The following is a 24568-nucleotide window of genomic DNA, read 5'->3' on the forward strand; positions in this document are numbered from 1 at the left end:
AACAACTGCACCTGGTGTTCCATTCATTACTAAGTAAAAAGAATAAAGAGTAACTAGTACTCAACTGCAGCTGGGTTTGAAGATCATTACTAAACCCTAATTCGGCAGCTGTCTGAAAATTAGAATTAGTGATGCTGAAGATGTGCTATCATTTCACAAGAGTCTGATATGCAAAATATTCTAAAGCAGTGATTCTCAATTTGGGTATGTATCAGAATCACTTGGAGGATTGTTTAAAATAGATTTCTGCTCCCCCACCTTCCTTGCTAATTTGGCAGGGCTTGAGCATTTGCATTTATTGTGAGTTCTCAGGTGATCCTGAAAGAATGGTCCAGGTAAGACTATAAGAACCAATGTTCTAAAGGGCATTTCTGTTTGTTTATTAAGAAGACAGATGCAGAATAGTCTCTTTCCCATGTAACTAATTAATTGGTATTTGTAATAATTTTATTTTGGAATTTGTGATAACTTTAGATATACTTTAGATTTGTGGAAAGCAATACTTACTCAACCTCCTAGTATAAACTAGTCCTGAGGTTGTTCTGATCATGACACCTCCAACTCATGGAGCTGATTGTGTGCCAAACAGAAGGCATTAGAAAGCAAACTTGCACACTGGAGCTTGGTTAATTCATTTTGGTTGACTTCAGTTTGTGACACTATAGGTATCACTCTCTTTAACCCTTCTGTAGCAAACATAGTATGGAAGACTATCAGTAGTATAATTTCTCATCTTTGGAGACCATTTAATTATTTTTTTTTTTTTTTTTTTTTTTTGAGAGAGGGAGGAAGGGAAGGAAAGACAGAGAGAAGGAAGGAAGGATGGAAGGAAGGAAGGGAGGAAGAAAGGGAAACATCTTTAAACATTTTCTTGTTTTATTATATTTTGTTTATTTGTTTGTTTCTTACATGGGCTGGGGCCGGGAATCGAACCGGGGTCCTCCGGCATAGCAGGCAAGCACTCTTGCCCACTGAGCCACCGCGGCCCGCCCGAGACCATTTACTTCTAATACAATTCCAGTTTATTTCTCCATATTAGCTTTTCTGTTTTTTTCTTTTGGTGACCCTAAGATAAAGTGGAAGTAAATAGTCTAAATAAAATAAAAGAGTTCTAAAAATAATTAAATTTTAGGAACAAAGTTATGTGATAGGACCCATCAAAGTATTCAAATTCTTATTTATTAAAATTGATATTTGCACATTAAGAGTAAATTACCTACATACCTCAAAGCAGAGATTGTCAGATGGGGTAAGATTCAACTACATGCTGCCTGAAAGAAGCTTACTTTAAATTGAAGAAACAAGTAGGTTAAGAGGAAAGGGATGGAACTATATCATGTCAACACAAATCAAAATAAAGTGGACATCAGAGAAATGCAAACCCAAACCACAATGACATATCACTTCACATCCACCAGAAATGGCTACTACTTAAAAACAGAACAGAACAAAACAGAAAACAAGAAGTGTTGGACCAGATGTGGAGAAAGAGGAACACTAATTCACTATTGGTGGGAATGTAAAATTGTGCAGGTACTATGGAAAACAGTTCAGCAGTTCCTCAGAAAGTTAAGAATAGAATTACCATATGACCCAGCAATCCCATTTCTAGGAAATGAAAGCAGGGGCTTGAACAGCTATTTGCACACTGATGATGTTCACAGTGGTATTATTCATTACTGCCAAAAGCTGGAAGCATCCCAAGTGACAATCAACAGATGAACAGATAAACAAAATGTGGCATATATCATGCCACATGAATATTATGCAGCTGTAAAAAGGAATGAAGTACCGATTCATGCAACAACATGGAAGAACCCTGAAGACATCATGTTGAGTGAAATACGCCAGATTTAAAGGATAAATATTGTATGATCTCATTTATATGAAATAATTAAACTATGCAAACTCACAGAACCAGAAACTACAATACAAATTACCAAGAGCTGGGAGCAGGGACAGGGAATAGGGAGTGAATACTTACTGGGTACAGAGCTTCTGCTTGGTTTGATGGAAAAGTTTTAGTAGTGGATGTTGGTGATGGTAGCCCAATATGTGAATGTAATTAACATCACTAAATTGTACACTTGAACGTGGTTAAAATGGGAAAGTTTTTGGTTGCGTATATGTTAAAATAAAAATTAAAGAAAAACAAAAGCAAAAAAAAAGAGGGCTAGAATGTTCATATTTAAAACAGTGGATTTCTGAGCAAAGAATGTTACTAAGGATAGAGGATTATTTCATAATAATATACATCAATTTATCAAAAGGACATAATCCCATTTGTGTGTGTCTCAAAACACACAAATAAAAAAAAATCCAAGGAAAACAGAAAATCCATAAGTATATTTAGTGATTTCACAATCATTCTCCCAAAAATTGATGCAAGGAGGCAGAAAATCAGTAAGGATATAGAAAATTTGAAAAATACTATCAACCAACTTCACTTGATATTTATAGAACACTCCAACCAGAATACAGAGATATATATTCTTTTCAAGTATACACAGAACACTTAACAAGACAGGCCATATCCTGGGATATACAACAAAACTCAATAAATTTAAAAGGATTAAAATCATGCCAAGTATGTTCTCTGACTTCAATGGAATGAAATTAGAAATAAATAAAAGAAACACACTTGAAAGGCCCACAGATGTTTGGGAACTAAATAATACACTTCAAATAACTCACTGATCAAATAAAAAAAAATCAAAAGGGAAATCAGAAAGGGATTTTGAAACTAATAAAAATGGAACATATCAAAATTTGAGAGATGTAGCTAGAGTAGTACTATATAACAATATGACTATATTACAAAAGCAGCCTAAGTTCCACCATAAGATACTAGAAAAAGAGCAAATAAAAGCAGAAGTCAGTGAAAGAAATTTAAAAAAATCAATAAAACCAAGATATGATTCTTTGATAAAAATCAATAAGTTGATAAACCTCTAGCCAGACTATTAAAAAAAATAAAGACACAAATTATTATTCTCGGGAATAAGAAAGGAGACAACAGAACAGACAAAAAGGGATTATTATAAACATACCAATAAACTTGATAACTTAGATGAAATGAACAAATATCTTAGGAAAGAAAAGGCTTACTCGAGAGGTTTACTGAATAATGTTTTATCTATTAAAAAAATACACTTATAGATAAAAAACTTTCCAACAAATAAAACAAGAGGCCCAGGTGGCTTCACTGGGGAATTCTACCAAACATAAAAAAAATAAGTAACACCAATTCAACACAAACTCTTGAAGAAAATTGAAGAGGAGAGCACTTGCCAATTCATTCTATTAGGCCAGCATTACTCTGATACCCCTATCAGACACATATAACAAGAAAACTAGAGACCAAAATACTTTATGAAGAACAGTCAAAAAGCAATAAAATTTAGCAAAGGAAATTCAATAATATATACATAAAATGATTATAAGCCACGTGATTTCTCCCAGGAGGCAAGATTGGTTTAATATACAAAAAAAATAAAAATAAAAAAAAACAAACTGTACGATCATCTCAACAGATGCAGAGAAAGCACCTGCCACAATCCACCATACATTCATGATAAAAAAAAATTTCAGCAAACTAGGAATAGAACTTTTTTTGATCTGATAAAAGGACAACTTTGAAAAATCTACAGTTAACATAATATTTCACTGAAGGACCAAATGGATGCTTTCACCCTAAGACAGGGAATAAGTCAAGGGGGTCTGCAGTTACTACTTCTACACAACACTGTCCTGGAGGCTCTCGCCAGTGCAAAAAAGGCAAGGAATAGACACAAATGCAGGGGAGACTTCTGGGGAAGAAGGCAGAGTACAGAGTGGGCTCAGTCTGTCCACCAAAATAGCTAGTAAACAAGCAAGAATTGTCTGAAACAATTGTTCTGGGGCTTCTGAAGACAGAACAATGTAGAAAATCTGGGGAAAAGTATGAGTGTTAATAATAGGGTGGTATATGGGGGAAAAATACAACTTGTGAAAACTACGGATTATAGTTAACAGTAATATTGTAATATTCTTTCATCAAGTATAAGGATGGTACTATACCAATCCCAAGTGTCAATAATAGGGGGGTATATGGGGTGGGATTTTTGTTTGTTTTCAGAGCAATCAGAATGTTCTCAAATCAATCATGATGGTGAATGCACAATTCTGTGATTATACCAGGAGCCACTGCTAGTACACTTTGCATGGACTCTATAGTATGCAAATAAAACTGTTTTTTTAAAAAAGCAAAACTGAGTGGCTCTCTCTGCATGGCAACTGCCGTGCACATTCCCCATCTTGCAGCAGGCTGCCTTGGCAAGATACAGTCCCTGGCTAGCTGATGCTGAGAGTAACAGACGTAAAAATCCTCTTCCCCAAGAATGGGGAGGGGGCATGGTTGAGCACTGATCATGGCTTCTGATTTGAGAATTTGGATTGGTGAATCTGGGCTCTGAGCTACTGTTTCAAACACTCCAGGCAAAGAAAGCAACAGCCATTGTTTCAACCTCAGGCCAGACAGGGGCAGAGACAGTGGAGATTTAAAGATGCAGGGTTTCCTCAGGGCTACAGAGAACGATTTGCTGAAGGACATCATATGATGGGAAGGAGCGGTAAGGATAGCTTCAGGGACCTATCTAAGAGGTTTTGGCATTCATCCTGATATTCTCCCCCCAGGGCACTCTGGAAAAGTTCTATGCCCCCTTTGTGGATCTTTGGCTGTTTTGACTGGGTAATATTTATTTGGCAAAGTCCTATCAGAATGACCCTCTTTCCAGAATTTACGGTCCAGGTGAAAGCCAGCATGAGACAATGAAAGGAGCATAAAGAAAGCTATAGAAGCAAATCTATAGATTCCCAGGGAAAGAACAGGAAAGGAAGCTTTATCTTGGGGGTAATGGAATTGTACAAAAAGTACAATTTAAAAAACTGTACCATATATCCAGAGCAAGAATCAGATGAAGAAGAGCAGAAAAAAATTTATAAATTAAACCAAGTTATTCTAAAGGTACAGAATAAGTTGAACCAGGTGTAAAAGAAGAGCCTTAATATATTGCCAATCAACAATAAAACCCTAAGCAAGAGAGAAACTGATATCAGAGTAAACTCACTAAGATAATTAAATGCCTTGACATCAGCAAAAGACTACAAGCCATACTAAGAAATAGGAAGATAAGGCCCAATCAATAAAACAAATTTAAACTTCAGAGGAGACACAGAATTTAGAACTAATCAAAGATATTCAAATAAAAGCCCTGAATCAATTCAAGGAGATGAAGGAAAATATGGTTAAAAAGACAAAGGATATTAACACACTTGTGTGAGTATAAAGAAGAATTTGAAGGTATGAAAAGAAATATAACAGAAATTATGGGAATGAAAGGAACAATAGAAGAGATTAAAATGACACTAGGGGCAAGATAACAGTAGATTTGAACATGCAGAAAAAAGAACCAGCAAACTAGAAGACAGACAATAGAAATCTTACAGACAGAAGAACAAATAGAAAGAAGAATGGAAAAATTAAACAGGTTCTCAGGGATATGAATGACAGCATGGAGTGCACAAATAAATGCATCCTGGGTGTCCCAGAAGGAGAAGAGAAGGGAAAAGGGGCAGAGAGAATATTTGAGGAAATCATGGCCCCCAATTTCCCAATTCTCATGAAATGTATCAATATATATGTCCAAGAAGTGCAACATACTCAAAACAGAATAAATTCTATTAGATGTACTCTAAGACACATACTAATCAGAATGTAAAATGCAAAAGATAAAAAGAAAATCCTGAAAGCAGCAAGAGGAAAGCGATTCATCACATAGAAGTGATGCTCAATAATAGTAAGTGCTAATTTCTTATCAGAAACCACGGGAGCAAGAAGGCAGAGGTGCGACATATTTAAGGTATTGAAGGAAAAAAGCTGCCAGTCGAAATTCTTCACCTGTGTGTTAGTTAGATTCAGTTGTCAACTTGGCCAGGTGAGCACACCTAATCTTGTTGCTGAGGACATAAGCCAACGGTACGTGAACCTCATCTGTTGCCAATTACATCTGCAGTCAGTTAGGAGGCGTGTCTGCTGCAATGAGTGATGTTTGACTTAATTGGCTGGTGCTTAAATGAGAGAGCGCAATGTAGCACTGCCTAAGCAGCTCAGCATTCCTCATCTCAGCACTCGCAGCTCAGCCCAGGCCTTTGGAGATGCAGAAAGAAGTCACCCCGGGGAAAGCTGTTGGAACCCAGGGGCCTGGAAAGAAGACCAGCAGAGACCATCCTGTGCCTTCCACGTAAGAAAGAGCCTCAGTGGGAAGTTAGCTGCCTTTCCTCTGAAGAACTAACAAAATAAATCCCCTTTTATTAAAAGCCAATCCGTCTCTGGTGTGTTACATTCCAGCAGCTAGCTACAACAACCTGGCAAAACCATCCTTCAAAAATGAGACAGAGTTTGAAATATTCACAGATAATCAGAAACTGAGAGAGATCCTCAACAAGAGATGTGGTCTGCAAGAAATGCTAAAAGGAGTTCTACAGGCCAAAAGGAAAAGAAAGGAAAGAAGGGCTTGGAGGAGAATGAAGAAATTAAGATTATTAATAAGAGTAAAAAGAGAGATAAAAAAAAATGACATATGGAAACCAAAGGATAAAATGGCTGAAGTAAGCACTGCATTTACAGTTACTAAATTGGGGAGTTTATCCCATTAATATTCAATCATTAGACACAGACTGGCAAAATTGATAAAAGAGTATATCCAACTATATACTGTTTACAAGAAACTCACTTTAGACCCAAAGTCACAAATCGGGTGAAAGTGAAAGGTTGGAAAAAGATATTCCTCACAAACAGTAACAAAAAAAGAAAAAAAAAAGAGTAGGTCTATCCTAATAGTGTACAAAATAGACTTTAAATGCAAAACTGTTACAAGAAACAAAGAAGGACATTATATACTAATAAAAGGGGCAAACCACCAAGAAGAAACAACAATCATAAATATTTATGTACCTAACCACGGTGCCCTAAAATATATGAGGAAAACACTGGAAAAAAAAAGAAAGAAATCTCTATCATAATAGTTGAAAACTTTATACATCACTATCATCAATTGATAGAACATCTAGACAGAGGATCAAAAGGGAAACAGAGAACTTGACTAATATGATAAATGAACAAGACCAAACAAATATATACAGAACTTTGCACCCCAAAACAGCAGGGTTTACATTCCTCTCAAGTACATGTGTACCATTCTCCAGAACAGATCACATGTTGGGTCACAAAACAAATCTCTACAAATTTTAAAAGACTGAAATTATACAAAGCACTTTTTCTGACCATAATGGAATGAAGCTGGAAATCAATAACAGGCAGAGAACCAGAAAAATAAAAAATATTTGGTGGTTGAACAATATATTTTAAACAATCAATGGGTCAAAGAATAAACTGCAAGAGAAATCAGTAAATATTTCAAGAAGAATGAAAATGAGAACAGAACACATGAAAACTTATGGGATACAGCGAAGGCAGTGCTGAGAGGGATATGTAAAGCCCTAAATGTTTACATTAAAAAGAGAAAAGAGCTAAACTCAAAGACCTAACTGCACACCTGGAGGAACTTGAAAAAGACGAGCAAACTAATCCCAAAGCAAGCTGAAGGAAAGAAATAAAGATTAGAGCAGAAATAAATGAAACTGAGAATTAAAAAACAATAGAAATTTAACAAAACCAAAAGTTGGTTCTTTGAGAAAATCAATAAAATTGACAAACCCTTAGCTTCACCGACAAAGATAAAGAGAAGATATAAATAAAATCAGAAATGAAAGGGGGTTATTTCTACTGATTCCACAGAAATAAAAAGGATCATAAGAGAATACTATGAACAACTGTATGATAACAAACTAGACAACTTATGATGAAATGGACAAATCCCCAGAAACACAAGAACAACCTACACTGACTCTAGAAGCAATAGAAGACCTCCACAGAACAATTACAGAGATTGAATCAGTCATGAAAACCTCCCAACAAAGAAAAGCCCAGAATTAGATGACTTCACAGGTGAATTTTACCAATCATTTGGAAACGACAAACCCTAGAAGGATTTAACATTCAGATATATAAAGAAACCCTACAATTCATCAATAAAAAGAGAAACAACCAAATTAAAAAACAGGCAAATGTGAAAAGACATTTCTCCAAAGTGAATACACACATGGCAAAAAAGCACACAAAAAGATGCTCACATCACTAGCTATTAGGGAAATGTAAATTAAAAACTACAATGAGGTATCATTTCACACCTACTAGAATGGCCACTATTAAAAAAACAGAAAACTACAAATGTTAGAGAGGAGGTGGAGTAATAGGAACACTCATTCATTACTGGTAAATGTAAAATACTGCAGTCATTGTGAAATACAGTTCAACAGTTCCTCAGGAAGCTAAGTATAGAATTGCCATATGATCCAGTATCCCAGCACTAGGTATATAGCCAGAAGAACCAAAAGCAGAAACATGAACAGATATTTGCACACCGATGTTCATAGCAGCATTATTCACAGTTGCCAAAGGAAGGAAGCAACCCAAATGCCCATCAACTGAAAAATGGATAAATGAAATGTGATATATACATACAATAGAATATTATTCACCTATAAAAAGAAATGAAGCCATGATGCAAACCATGACATGAGTGAACCCTGAAGACATTATGTTGAGTGAAATAATCCAGACACAAAAGGACAAATATTTTATAATGTCACTGTTATGAACTAATTATAATGAGCAAACTCATAGAGTTAAAATCCAGAGTATAGGTTACCAGGAGATAGACTGGGGGTAGAAAATGGTAAATTGAAGCTTAATTTGTATAGGTTTTCTATTTAGGCTGATGGTAAAGGTTTGGAAATGGATGGTGGTGATGGTAGCACATTACTGTGAGTGTAATCTACAACACTGAACTGCATAGGTGAATGTGGTTAGCAGAGGAAACGTTAGGATGTGTATATATTACTAGAATAGAAATTAAAAGTTAAAGCAAGGGCTACACAACATAGTGAACCCTACTTACATGATGGGCTATAGTTAACAGTATAAGAATTTTCTTTCATGAATTATAACAAATGTACAATACTAACACAAGCTGGTAATGGTAGGACGATAAGTGGCAAAAAATATATAATGTAAATAATGGATAGAACTATTTTAATAACCTTTCATCAAATGTAACCAAGGTAACTAACATTAAAAAAAATAATATAATTATAAAAAAAAGTACTATCATCAATATTAACAAATGTTCCATGCCTACACAAAGTGCTAGTGATAGGATGGTGTATGGGAATCTTGTACTTAATGCATGATTGTTTTGTAAGCTTACAACTACTATAAAAAAAGAAAGAAAGGCACACTGATTAGCAGGAAATAACTAAACTGTCTTTTCTCATAAGCAGCATCACTGTTTGTACAGGAATTCCTAAGGTATGTACAAAAAAGCTTAACAGAATTAAAAGCGAGTTTTGCAAAGCAGGATTCGAAATCAATATATACAAATCAATTTATTTTACTAATATCAGATAATGAAAAATTAACACATTTTAGCATGCAATTTTCATAGCATCACAAAATATGTGGAAGACCTATTCTGAAATAAAAGCATTTCTGAGAAAAATTAAATAAGACCTATATAGAAAGATATAACATGTTCATGGCTGAAAGACAAAATATTGTTAAGATGTCAATGTGCCCCCAAATTTATCCATAAATGTAATGCAATCACAATCAAAATCTCAGCAAGCTTTTTGGTATAAATTAACCAAATGATTCTAAAACTTACATGGAAATGCAAAGATCCAAGAACAGCCAAAATAATTTTGAAAAAGAAGAGTCAAATTAGAGGACTTATACCCTGATCTTAAGAGTTATCAGTTTCAGTAATCAAAAGAGTTTGCTACTGGTGCAAAGGCAGACACCTAGATCCATGGAATAGAAGAGTGAGTCCAGAAATACAACCATATACATGGTTAACTGATTTTCAACAAAGCTGGCAAGGTAATCAATGGGGAAATTATCATCTTTTCAACAAATGTTACAGGAACAACTAGATGGCTGTTATGTTAAAAAAGAAACAAAAAATTTCATTCTCACTTCATACCACATATAAAAATGATTTGAAAATTGATGATAGATCTAAATTGAAGAGCTAAAAGTACAAAACTTCCAGAAGTATAATTGTAGGAATCTTGGGGTTGGCAAAGTTATTTTACATGAGACACAAAAAGCAAGAACTACAAAAGCAAAGTCAATATATTAGACTTAATCAAAATTAAAAGACACTTGTGAAAATGAAAAGGCAAGCCACAGACCGGGAGAGAATATTTGCAAAATATATGATCAACATAAAGTTCCTACCTAAAAATATGGGACAAGCATTTTGAAAAACATTTTGACAGTTTCTTAAAAAGTTAAATATACATTCACTATATAACCAGCCATTCCACTCCTGGGAATTTACTGAAGAGGAATAAAAGCGTTATGTTCACACAGTGTCATGTATACAAATGTTCATGAAAGCTTTATTTTGAATAGGCCAAAGTGATAAACAATCCACATGCCCATCAATAAGTAAATGACTGAACAAATGGTGAAAAACCCATACAATGGGTTACTATTCACCAACAAAAGGAATGAGTTATTGATATATCTATAATAACATGAATCTCAAAATCATCATACTAAATTAAATAAGTCAGGCCTCACCCTCACCCATACCCCCAAATTGCAATAGACAACTGCAAAAGGCTTAATTGGAAATCTGAAGAAAATCTAGGTTATTTTGCAAAGAAGGTCTTAAAAGTTTTTTTTTCATTTTAAAACCCAAAGAGGAAAATACTAGCTGAGTATTATGAGTGTGCTTTATAGAACAAAGACAATATGGAACTCTTATAAATAGACTCATACTCAAAGACAAAAATTTTTTCTTTTATAATTTTGACATTTGCAGGAATGATTGAACACTTACATATTTTGCCTTAGGGTATTTAAGGTACAATTCCCTTGTGGGTCAATCAGTAAAATAGTAATTTAATCCCACTGAATAAAAGGAGTTCCCAGGATCTTTTGAGCATTTTTTTTCCTATTGTAAAAGCAAAACACTTCTGAAAAAGATGGATTTGCAGAGCCAGAAAGGAGGGGAATAATACATAATCTCATCATTTGAATACTCACTATAAATATTAGTGGCCTTTAATTTCTTATTTTCTAGTTTCACATAACATTTTTCTTTTTCCCCCCTTGCTTTTATTAAATCATAACATATACACACTTTCGTATCTTGCCTTCTTCCCTTAACTTTACAAACATGCTAGCTCTACCACTTTATTGAAAGGATTGTTATTTTAAATGGTTATATCTGGCATATGTTCTATAAAATACAGAAGTTAAATGTACACATATTGATGTCTACCTGTACTGAGGTACAAAGAGAGTCATTCATTTTTCACTCTTCTTGAATTGAAAACTAAGGATTACAGATAATATGGATTAAGAAGGGTAAAAATCAGATTCCTGATAAGATGATTGCATAGGCAATAAAAAATTACTTTACTTTTAAATAAAAATCTGACCTAATATTTCTCCTCTTTATTCTCAGTTATTACCTCAGTTTATTTAAATGTACAAGAACAGATTCTCCAAAAGACTTAAAAACGAAAAAGAATTGCTGCTATCAATTATCAAAAGCAGTTATCAAGAGACTACCTATGTAAAAAGAAAGCAATAAAAAAATTACCTATGTGAAATTTTTAAAAGGAACTTCAAAAACATCCCATATTTATGTGCTACCACAGAAATACACACTACATTTCACACTAGGTGCCTAGCTGTTGCTGTCCCTTATTTGCATTCTACAGAATCAATAAAATAAATATATTTGAAGGTGATAAGAATAGAAATGGTCTCAAATGAGAAGTCTAGAACAAGTTGAACTGTAAATGTCCAAAACTGTGGGTATTGCCTACAACTGCTTATTCAGTAGCCTTCAGTTTCTTATTTTCTGGTTTCACATAACAAAAGTTATTTCCACATTACAAAATTAAATGGCTACAGAATCCTTCTCTGGCTCAGTATTTTGGCCTGTTGAACTGGATAAAGGTTATTTACCAATGACTTCTTTTAAACCCAACTTTTAAAGGGCTGTAGATAAATTTTAAAGCATTTAACCCTCATTGCTATGAGACAAAGTATAGTGGCCTTTTTGGTATTTTCCCGATTTTCTAAAACAAACATCATTACTTTCATAATCCAAACAAAATTTAGCCTCATAAAATATATAATGGCACAAATGTAGTCACCAACTAAAATACAAAAGTGTATTTCTATACATGCATCTTCTGGCTAGATATGTACATTTGCTGATAAATACTAAAGATGATATAGAAACAAATTGATGCATTTAATGAAATTATATTTTTAGAAGCATTTTTTATGCACATTCAGACATATACATCTATATTTTTCAACAAGATAGATGCCATTTCGGTTTCAAAGGACCATATTTATTCCAGGGCACAGACTGAGCATGCAGTACTATAGTAATCAAGTCTTCATTTCCTTTTCTCTTCTGACTGCATTGAATAAATGGCAACTATCCATCACTTGGTTCCTTAAGATAGGAAAAAAATAAATTCAATGACTTTTGGTTTACAGAAAAATTTGTGTTAATTAAATCAGTTACCTTAATAGGCATTTTTAAAGTTTTTTGGCTTTTTTTTTGGTCTCATTAAATGGTTCAATCTAAGAGGTTAAGTTAGAGCCACTTACAAAAATAACTTTATGGAGTGGTCTTTACAATGTTAATCTTAAAGGTTCATAGTTCTTCAAGTTTATACACTTTCTTATTTTCTACCCAGAAATAAGGTTAATTTTAATGAAATGAATTTAGGTTATTTCTCTTTGTCATCAGCGCTTCTCTTCACAAAACAGTAACTGAAGTATTAGAAAGATTCTATATTTCTAATATCATTTATTTATCTTGTTATACATTTTGAATAAAAAGGCAAAATTAATGGAACTGTATTCTCTATAGAAAGATTGTTATGTGTCTTCCCTCATGCAAATATATCTTTCATTCCCCTAGCAAAATCTAATCTTAAAAGAGTGAAAAAATGGAAGAATGATCCACCTTCATCTAAACAGCCACCATGAGCAGACTGGGTTTTAGATAGCAAGCAGTCATTTTGCTTTTCCACATGGGTGCAAAACTTGAAAAAAAAAAGAGAGCCATAGACATGATACACTGCCTTTTTCAAAACCTATAGAATTCTACAACACAAAGTGTGAACTCTAATGTAAACTATAGACTTTGTTTACAAACAATGTGTTATTGGTTCATCAATTATAACAAATGTACCATACTAAAAACAGAACTTGTCGGTGATGGTGATGGTGAGGGTGGGGGAGTATAAGGGAAAGCTATACACACTATACAATTTTTTTGTAAACTTAAAACTGTTCTAAAAATAAAGTTTAGCTTCAAAAAAATTATAAGTAAAAATAAAAAGAACTTTCGAATTAAAAAAAAACCTCAGGGAAACTCCTATGAATCATATTTCAGAGTTCATTTAGTATGGTTCCAAAATATACAGTATTACAAAATACCACTAATTAACACCTGTCTAATGACTATAGATATTCATAATCTCCTCGAATAATACGTGTATCATCTTGATACTCTGGCAAAAGCTAAATAATATAGCTTCTTTTCATCAGGAAGGAATTTTTTTTTATTTTTTAATTTTTAAAAAATATATAACAACAAACACAAACATTCTTATGATCATTCTGTTCTACATATATAATCAGTAATTCACAATATCATCACATAGTTGCATATTCATCATGATTATTTCTTGGAACATTTGCATCAATTCAGAAAAAGAAATAAAAAGACAACAGAAAAAAATTCATACATACCATACCCCTTACCCCTCCCTTTCAATATCACTAGCATTTCAATCTAAATTTATTTTAACATTTGTTCCCCCTATTTATTTTTATTTCATATGTTTTACTCATTTTTCCATAAGGTAGATAAAAGAAGCATCAGGCACAAGGTTTTCACAATCACACAGTCACATTGTGACAGCTATATCATTATATAATCATCTTCAAGAAACATGGCTACTAGAACACAGCTCTACATTTTCAGGCAGTTCTCTCCAGCCTCCCCATTACATCTTGACTAACAAGGTGATATCTACTTAATGCGTAAGAATAACCTCCAGGATAACCTCTGGACTCTGTTTGGAATCTCTCAGCCATTGACACTTTGTCTCATTTCGCTCTTTCCCCTTTTTGGTCCAGAAGGTTTTCTCAATCCCTTGATGCTGAGTCTCAGCTCACTTTAGGATTTCTGTCCCACGTTGCCAGGAAGGTCCACACCTCTGGGAGTCATGTTCTATGTAGACAGGGGGAAGGTAGGGAGTTTGCTTGCTGTCTTGGCTGGAGAGAGGTCACATCTGAGCAACAAAAGAGGTTCTCTTGGGGGTGACTCTAAGGCCTAATTTTAAGTAGGCTTAGCCTTTTCTTTGTGGGATTAAGTTTCATATGAACAAACCCCAAGATTGGAGGCTGGGCCTATTGCTTTGGCTGTCCCCACTGCCTGTGAGAATATAAAGAATTCTCCACTCGGGGAAGTTGAATTTTCCCATTCTAGTTTGCTAGCTGGCAGAATGCAACAGATGGGTTGGCTTTTAATAAAAGGGGATTTATTTCATTAGTTCTTCAGAGGAAAGGCAGCTAACTTTTTTTTATTATTATTAATAAAAAAAAAATTAACTAACACAACATTTAGAAATCATTCCATTCTACATATGCAATCAGTAATTCTTAATATCATCACATAGATGTGTGATCATCATTTCTTAGTACATTTGCATCGATTTAGGAAAAGAACTAGCAAAACAACAGAAAAAGATATAGAATGATAATATAGAGAAAAAAATAAAAATAATGATAAAATAAAAAATAAAAAATAAATAAAAAAGGAAGAAAACAAAAAACACAAACAAAAAAAATATAGCTCAGATGCAGCTTCATTCAGTGTTTTAACATAATTACATTACAATTAGATAGTATTGTGCTGTCCATTTTTGAGTTTTTATATCTAGTTCTGTTGCACAGTCAGTAACCCTTCAGCTCCAATTACCCATTGTCTTACCCTGTTTCTAACTCCTGATGGTCTCTGTTACCAATGACATATTCCAAGTTTATTCTCGAATGTCGGTTCACATCAGTGGGACCATACAGTATCTGTCCTTTAGTTTTTGGCTAGTCTCACTCATCTTAATGTTCTCTAGGTCCATCCATGTTATTACATGCTTCATAAGTTTATTCTGTCATAAAGCTGCATAATATTCCATCGTATGTATATACCACAGTTTGTTAAGCCACTCGTCTGTTGATGGACATTTTGGCTGTTTCCATCTCTTTGCAATTGTAAATAATGCTGCTATAAACATTGGTGTGCAAATGCCCATTTGTGTCTTTGCCCTTAAGTCCTTTGAGTAGATACCTAGCAATGGTATTGCTGGGTCGTATGGCAATTCTATATTCAGCTTTTTGAGGAACCGCCAAACTGCCTTCCACAGTGGTTGCACCATTTGACATTCCCACCAACAGTGGATAAGTGTGCCTCTTTCACCGCATCCTCTCCAGCACTTGTCTTTTTCTGTTTTGTTGATAATGGCCATTCTGGTGGGTGTGAGATGATATCTCATTGTGGTTTTGATTTGCATTTCTCTGATGGCCAGGGACATTGAGCATCTCTTCATGTGTCTTTTGGCCATTTGCATTTCCTCTTCTGAGAGGTGTCTGTTCAAGTCTTTTTCCCATTTTGTAATTGGGTTGGCTGTCTTTTTGTTGTTGAGTTGAACAATCTCTTTATAAATTCTGGATACTAAACCTTTATCCGATATGTCGTTTCCAAATATTGTCTCCCATTGTGTAGGCTGTCTTTCTACTTTCTTGATGAAGTTCTTTGATGCACAAAAGTGTTTAATTTTGAGGAGCTCCCATTTATTTCTTTCTTTCTTCAGTGCTCTTGCTTTAGGTTTAAGGTCCATAAAACTGCCTCCAATTGTAAGTTTCATAAGATATCTCCCTACATTTTCCTCTAACTGTTTTATGGTCTTAGATCTAATGTTTAGATCTTTGATCCATTTTGAGTTAACTTTTGTATAGGGTGTGAGATACGGGTCCTCTTTCATTCTTTTGCATATGGATATCCAGTTCTCTAGGCACCATTTATTGAAGAGACTGTTCTGTCCCAGGTGAGTTGGCTTGACTGCCTTATCAAAGATCAAATGTCCATAGATGAGAGGGTCTATATCTGAGCACTCTATTCAATTCCATTGGTCGATATATCTATCTTTATGCCAATACCATACTGTTTTGACCACTGTGGCTTCATAATATGCTTTAAAGTCCAGCAGCGTGAGACCTCCAGCTTCCTTTTTTTTCCTCAAGATACTTTTAGCAATTCGGGGCGCCCTGCCCTTCCAGATAAATTTGCCTATTGGTTTTTCTATTTCTGAAAAATAAGTTGTTGGGATTTTGATTGGTATTGCATTGAATCTGTAAATCAATTTAGGTAGGATTGACATCTTAACTATATTTAGTCTTCCAATCCATGAACACAGTATGCCCTTCCATCTTTTTAGGTCTTCTGTGATTTCTTTTAACAGTTTTTTTGTAGTTTTCTTTGTATAGGTTTTTTGTCTCTTTACTTAAATTTATTCCTAGGTATTTTATTCTTTTAGTCGCAATTGTAAATGGAATTCATTTCTTGATTTCCCCCTCAGCTTGTTCATTGCTAGTGTATAGAAATGCTACAGATTTTTGAATGTTGATCTTGTAACCTGCTACTTTGCTGTACTCATTTACTAGCTCTAGTAGTTTTGTTGTGGATTTTTTTGGGTTTTCAACGTATAGTATCATATCGTCTGCAAACAGTGATAGTTTTACTTCTTCCTTTCCAATTTTGATGCCTTGTATTTCTTTTTAGGCAGCTAACTTTTAACTAAGGTTCTTTCTTACATGGGAAGGCACAGGATGATCTCTGCTGGCCTTCTCTCCAGGCTTTGGGTTCCAACAACTTTCGCCGGGGTGATTTCTTTCTGCATCTCCAAAGGCCTGGGCTGAGCTGTGAGTGCTGAGATGAGATATGCTGAGCTGCTTGGGCTGTGCTACCTTGAGCCTCTCATTTAAGCACCAGCCAATTAAGTCAAACCTTATTCATTGCAGCAGGCATGCCTCCAAGCTGACTGCAGATGTAATCTGCAACAGATGAGGCTCACATACCATCGGCTCATGCTCATAGCAATAGAACTAGGCACCTTCACCTGGCCAAGTTGACAAGTGAATCTAACTACCACATCCCTCTTTCTCACCATTCCTCCTAGGGGACTCTGCAAATACTTCCCTTTTTATTGTTCAAATCACTCTGGAATTTATCTGGGCATCACTCTGGACAAACCTACAAAATCTCATGCCCTATGCAAGGTTTGAAGTACTATGGTGTTTGATTAATCTGTCCACATAAATTATATTAGGAAATGCACTAGTCAAAATATAGATTTTGTATCAAATAAACATTTTTTGCTAGTCTCACAAATAAGTTAAAGTTTTAAAATATTAATTACCATCTATTTTCAACACCCTGCATTATTGACATTTCTTTGTCCTATCAGGAAGGGATTTTTAAGTTTAGTCATGCTTGGTAGATAATGCAAGAGACCAGCTCCTGTCTATTTAACTTAACTAAGGTTTTTCTATCCAAAAATATCAAAATAAGGCATGCATAAAAAGGAATATGGCTTTTCATTCTTATTTTTAAAACAACTTTTTAGAATGGCGATATATTCAAGTGGTTCAAATATAAAGAAATATAAAAAAGGTACCCAATTGCCCAATTCTCATCATTAACAATACGTAACCACTATTATTAATTTATTTAGAGATCATATTATGCACATACAAGTTAAAACAAATACATATTTACAAAAATATTTGCATAATACATACTTTACCTCCTTGCCTTTACTTTTTTTTTTGCCTTTACTTTTTAAACTTGAATATAATTAAAAAATTTTTCCATATCAAAACAAAGTCCATCCTTGTTTGTTTTTTTTATCAAAGCAACACAGCACTTTACTTCATGGATGCAACATTAATTTATTTATTGATTTCTGTTCTAGTTTGCTAGCTGCCAGAATGCAATATACCAGAAACAGAATGGCTTTTTTTCTTTTTCTTTTTTTCAGAATGGCTTTTAAAAAGGGGAATTTAATAAGTTGCTAGTTTATAGTTCTAAGGCCGAGAAAATGCCCAATTAAAACAAGTCTATAGAAATGTCCAATCAAAGGTATCCAGGGAAAGACACCTTGGTTCAAGAAGGTCAATGATGTTTGGGATTTCTCTCTCATCTGGAAAGGCACATGGCAAACACAGTCACAGTTTCCCTCTCAGCTGGAAGGGCACATGGTGAGCAAGGCATCATCTGCTACTTTCTCTCCTGGCTTCCTGTTTCATGAAGTTCCCTGGGAGGCATTTTCCTTCTTCATCTCCAAAGGTCACTGGCTAGTTGGCTCTCTGCTTCTCATGGCTATGTCATTCTGCTCTGCTCTCTCTGAATCTCTTTCATTCTCCAAAATGTTTCCTCTTTTATAGGACTCCAGAGACTTATCAAGACCCACCCAAATGAGTGGAGACATGTTGTCACTTAATCCAGCTTAATAACCACTCTTGATTAAATCACATCTCCAAGAAGATGATCTGATTAGTTTCAAACACAGTACTGAACAGGGATATCTAACTTTATGATATGAGATTTTGATTAAAAAATGGCTTTTCTAGGGTACATACATCCTTTCAAACCAGCACAATTTCCTTACCTATAGACAGTAAGGTGGTTTCTATTTTTGGCTATGACAAAAACATTCTGGTATACCTTTGTACATACATTAAGTTATAATCTTCTCGGATCCTTAAAGACAATAGTAAGAGTGCTATGAGCTTTAAGTACAGAAGTTCTTCAGCAAATCTGGCTAATACAACTTGTCAAACTTATTTTCTTTATCTGTAAAATGGGGGGGGGCTTGATTATCTCCATATTTTCTTCTAATTCTAATTTTTCCTGGACTTTTCAGAATGTCCTCTGCTGCGTACAACATTCATAGCTTTGATTTTACAAGCTTCAGTTTTATTGAACTTAAGTACTCATTTGAAATTTAGTTTTGAAAATGCTTCCATGATAGTCACCCTAAAAGTAGATGTTAGAGTAATATACAAAAGTAGTTTAATTTACATGTATATACAGTTTCTAGGAGGGTACCCCCAGACCTAAAATAAAATGTGGACATTATTAAATGTCAAATGCATAAAAAGAAAAGAATTGTGAACCAAAAGTTTTCTATCCAACAGGGACCATCTTTTGAAAATTCAGGAGATTAAGACATTTCCACATGAGCAAAAGCTAAGGGAGTTTGGCACTGTTCTAGTTTGCAAGCTGCCAGAATGCAACATATCAGAAATGGAATGGTTTTATATAGGGGAATTTATTAAGTTGCAAGTTTATAGTTCTAAGGCCATGAAAATGTGACATTTAAGGGAAGTCTATAAAAATGTCCAAATTAAGGCATCCAGGGAAAAATACCATGGTTCAAGAAGGCCAGTGATGTTCAGGATTTCTCTCTCAGCTAGAAAGGCACATGGCAATCTCTGCTAGTTTTCTCTCCAGGCTTCTTCAAGGGCTACCCTGGGCTCTGGCCATTCTGTTGGTTGTGTTCATTCTGGTGGCTCTAAAGCTTTTTACAAAATGGTTCCCTCTTAAAGGATTCCAGTAAGCAATTCCACCTTGAATGGGTGGAGACACATCTCCATAGAAACCATCTAATCAAAAGTTACCACCAACAATTGGGTGGGTCATATCTCCATGGAAACAATCAGAAAGATTCCACCCAGCAATATTGTATGAGGATTAAAGACATGGCTTTCCTCGGGTACGTAATAACTTCAAACTGGCACAGGCACCAAGATTTTTCTGTAAACGTACAAATTTTCTAATTAAAGAAGAAAGAAAAAAACCATCATGGATGAAAAAAATACCTTAATACCAAGAATTGTAATAATTAAGTTGCTTCTACAAAGTAACTCCTACAAAAATATAAAACTTATACAAATAGGAGATCAGAATTAGGGATGGTCAAAATAAGGTGATTTATTTCCTTCTTTGTACTTTTCTATCTTCTTTTAATACAAATTAAAAAAACAAAAAGAAAAATAAGGGCCACTTATCTACAGATTTACTGAATGAGAGAATTTTATATTATAATTACAAACATGCAAAATAAGTGGACTGATTAGAAAACATTTTAACTTGTGCTTTTCACAATAACATATGTCAGGTAATTATAACATTTATGGAACTCAAACTAACCAGCAAACCTTGTGGTCTGTCTCACATCATGGGGAGACATTTTCACTTTTGGAGCAAAACAGATCACTAAGATATTCACAACTCACAATATTGCATAATTAGCAATCATTCAGGTCTGATTTTCACAACCAGAAGATAAGTACATTCAAATGACAATAAAGCAAAACAGTTTGGAGTAGTTAAAGAAAATGTCAATGCCTGTAAATCCATGAATGTGATAAATTAGAAAATCAGAGAAACAAATATATCAATATACGATATTAATTTCATTAGAAAAGAAAAAACAAACACTTCAATTACCAAACTGAACAATGTTTCATTTAACAAATACCGTTTGGAAATAAAGTGACATAAGCAAGTGAATTTTCCAGATAATCGGAGTTTATCCTTTTAAGCATCAAAACCTTTCCATTTAATTTGGAAATCTCTCCAAAATTACATATTTCCTTGGGTCTTAAAATAAATGTACTGGGTAATACAGGTTGTGCAAGGGGACAGATTGTAAAAATTCAGAAATGGATAGCACAATATTACCTAACTGTAATACAATAACGTTAGAACTCTGAATGAAGCTGAATGTGAAAATGATAGAGGGAGGAAGCCTGGGGGCACAAATGAAATCAGAAGGAAGGATATGCGATAAAGACTGAGATGGTATAATCTAGGAATTCCTAGAGTATATAATGATAGTGACTAAATGTACAAATTTAACCATGTTTTGCATGAGGAAGAAGAAAGGAATGGCAATAATGCAAGGTGTTGAAAATAGATGGTAATTAACATTTTAAAACTTTAACTTATGTGTGAGACTAAAGCAAAAAAAGTTTATTTGGTACGAAATTTATATTTTGAGTAGTGCATTTCCTAATATACTTTATGTGGACAGCTTCATTGAATACCAAAGTACATGGAATCTTGAGTAGGGTATGGGATTTTGTAGGTTTGTCCAGAGTGATGATGACTCGATAAATCCCAGAAGGATTTGAACAGTGAATAAAAAAGTATTTGCAAAGTCCCTTTGGGGCAATGGTGATAAACGGGGAAAATTCAACTTCCCTAAGTGGAGAATTCTTGATATTCTCACAGGCAGTGGGGACAGCCAAAGCAGTAGGCCAAGCCTCCAATCTTGGGGTTTGTTCATATGAAACTTAATCCCGCAAAGGATAGGCCAAGCCTACTTAAAATTAGGCTTAAGAGTCACCCCGAAGAGAACCTCTTTTGTTGCTCAGATGTGGCCTCTCTCAGCCAATATGACAAGTAAACTCACTGCCCTCCCCCTTTCTACGGGGGACATGACTCCCAGGGGTGTGGACCTTCCTGGCAACGTGGGACAGAAATCCTAGAATGAGCTGGGACTCAGCACCAAGGGATTGAGAAAACTTTCTCGATTGAAAGGGGGAAGAGAGAAATGAGACAAAATAGTGTCAATGGCTGAGAGATTCCAAACAGAATCGAGAGGTTCTCCTGGAGGTTATTCTTATGCATTGAACAGATATCACCTTGTTAGTCAAGATGTAATGGGGAGGCTGGAGAGAACTGCCTGAAAATGTAGAGCTGTGTTCCAGTAGCCATGTTTCTTGAATATGATTGTATAATGATACAGCTTTCGCAATGTGACCGTGTGATTGTGAAAACCTTGTGTCTGATGCTTCTTTTATCTACCTTATGGACAGATGAGTAAAACATATGGATTAAAAATAAATAAATAATAAGGGGAACAAATGTTAAAATAAATTTAGTAGATTAAAATGCTAGTGACCGAAAGGCGGAAGATGGCGGCTTAGTAAGGTACGCACGTCTTAGTTCCTCCTCCAGAGCAACTACTAGGTGAACAGAAACAGTGCAGAACAGGTCCCGGGGCCACGGCAGGGAATGGACACACAGCGTACCCCAGTCTAGACTGGCTAGACTGACTGCAAGACTCTGCTGCAGTGAGATCCCCGAGTGGCGCGCGATTCCCCGAGCTGCGGCAGCTGGCGGCCGGAGTACCTCCCTCCCTCCTTCCCGAGCCGGCTGAGAGTCTCGGAGAGGCAAGTTTCCCAAGCCGCGGCAGCTGGTGCCCCTCTTTTGTGGGTGGCTTCCTGGACCAGCTACAAGTCTGGGATCAGAGGGCTACCCAAGCTGCGGTGGCCGGCAACTGGCGCGCCTCCCCCGTGGGCGGCTTCCTGGTCCGGTGGCGAGTTCCCCAGGCCGCAGCGGCCGGCGACCGGCACCCCTCCAGGGAGAGGAGGGAATTTCCGACGGTGGCAGGGACTGGGTCCAACCAAACACCAATAGGGGCATTAATAATAGGAGCCATAGGGTCCCCTCAAGCCGAGGCGGCTGACACCCCCACCACGCGCGGCCCCCCGGACCAACTGAGAGAATAGGATCGGAAATCCCCAGGTCACGGAGAATGGTGACCGGGGGAACCCCTTCCAAACACGTGAGACAAACGTGTGCCACGAGCACCACCTACTGGGCAGGATAAGAAAAACAGAACCCAGAGATTTCACAGAAAAATCTTACAACCTTGTTGGGTCCGACACCCAGGGAAATCTGACTAAATGCCCAGACGCCAGCAGAAGATAACGGTCCACGCTCAGAAGATTGAGAATATGGCCCAGTCAAAGGAACAAACCAATAGTTCAAATGAGATACAGGAGCTGAGACAACTAATGCTGAATATACGAACAGAAATGGAAAACCTCTTCAAAAACGAAATCAATAAATTGAGAGAGGACATGAAGAAAACATGGGCTGAACAAAAAGAAGAAATAGAAAAACTGAAAAAACAAATCACAGAACTTATGGGAGTGAAGGACAAAGTACAAAAGTTGGAAAAAACAATGGATACCTACAATGATAGATTTAAAGAAACAGAAGATAGAATTACTGATTTGGAGGATGGAACATCTGAATTCCAAAAAGAAACAGAAACTATAGGGAAAAGAATGGAGAAATTTGAACAGGGTATCAGGGAACTCAAGGACAATATGAACCGCACAAATATACGTGTTGTGGGTGTCCCAGAAGGAGAAGAGAAGGGAAAAGGAGGAGAAAAACTAATGGAAGAAATTTTCACTGAAAATTTCCCAACTCTTATGAAAGACCTAAAATTACAGATCCAAGAAGTGCAGCGCACCCCAAAGAGAATAGACCCAAATAGGTGTTCTCCAAGACACTTACTAGTTAGAATGTCAGAGGTCAAAGAGAAAGAGTGGATCTTGAAAGCAGCAAGAGAAAAACAATCCATCACATACAAGGGAAACCCAATAAGACTATGTGTAGATTTCTCAGCAGAAACCATGGAAGCTAGAAGACAGTGGGATGATATATTTAAATTACTAAAAGAGAAAAACTGACAACCAAGAATTCTATATCCAGCAAAATTGCCCTTCAAAAATGAGGGAGAAATTAAAACATTCTCAGACAAAAAGTCACTGAGAGAATTTCTGACCAAGAGACCAGCTCTGCAACAAATACTAAAGGGAGCACTAGAGTCAGATACAAAAAGATAGAAGAGAGAGGTATGGAGAAGAGTGTAGAAAGAAGGAAAATCAGATATGATATATATAATACAAAAGGCAAAATGTTAGAGGAAAATATTATCCAAGCAGTAATAACACTAAATGTTAATGGATTGAATTTCCCAATCAAAAGACATAGATTGGCAGAATGGATTAAAAAACAGGATCCTTCTATATGCTGTCTACAGGAAACACATCTTAGACCCAAAGATAAACATAGGTTGAAAGTGAAAGGTTGGGAAAAGATATTTCATGCAAATAACAACCAGAAAAGAGCAGGAGTGGCTATACTAATATCCAACAAATTAGACTTCAAATGTAAAACAGTTAAAAGAGACAAAGAAGGACACTATATACTAATAAAAGGAACAATTAAACAAGAAGACATAACAATCATAAATATTTACGCACCGAACCAGAATGCCCCAAAATACATGAGGAATACACTGCAAACACTGAAAAGGGAAATAGACACAAATACCATAATAGTTGGAGACTTCAATTCAACACTCTCATCAATGGACAGAACATCTAGACAGAGGATCGATAAAGAAATAGAGAATCTGAATATTACTA

At 35.5% G+C, this 24568-nt stretch overlaps 1 protein-coding gene across 7 annotated transcripts in view; it reads right to left on the reverse strand.

Moving 5' to 3' along the window:
• HS2ST1 (heparan sulfate 2-O-sulfotransferase 1) overlaps positions 1-24568 on the reverse strand; it is a 310493-nt gene that overhangs the window by 45310 nt on the left and 240615 nt on the right. Inside the window, exon 1 of one of the 7 annotated variants that reach the window (XM_077120375.1) lies at positions 19701-20040. The exons of the other annotated variants lie outside the window; for them this stretch is intronic. The gene's annotated coding sequence lies outside the window, so the exon portion shown is untranslated. Of the gene's footprint in view, positions 1-19700; positions 20041-24568 lie in introns of those variants that run through there. 7 annotated transcript variants of the gene reach the window in all.

This window comes from Tamandua tetradactyla, chromosome 11, assembly GCF_023851605.1.
Source record: "Tamandua tetradactyla isolate mTamTet1 chromosome 11, mTamTet1.pri, whole genome shotgun sequence".
In the NCBI taxonomy this organism is placed as follows: Eukaryota; Metazoa; Chordata; class Mammalia; order Pilosa; family Myrmecophagidae; genus Tamandua; species Tamandua tetradactyla.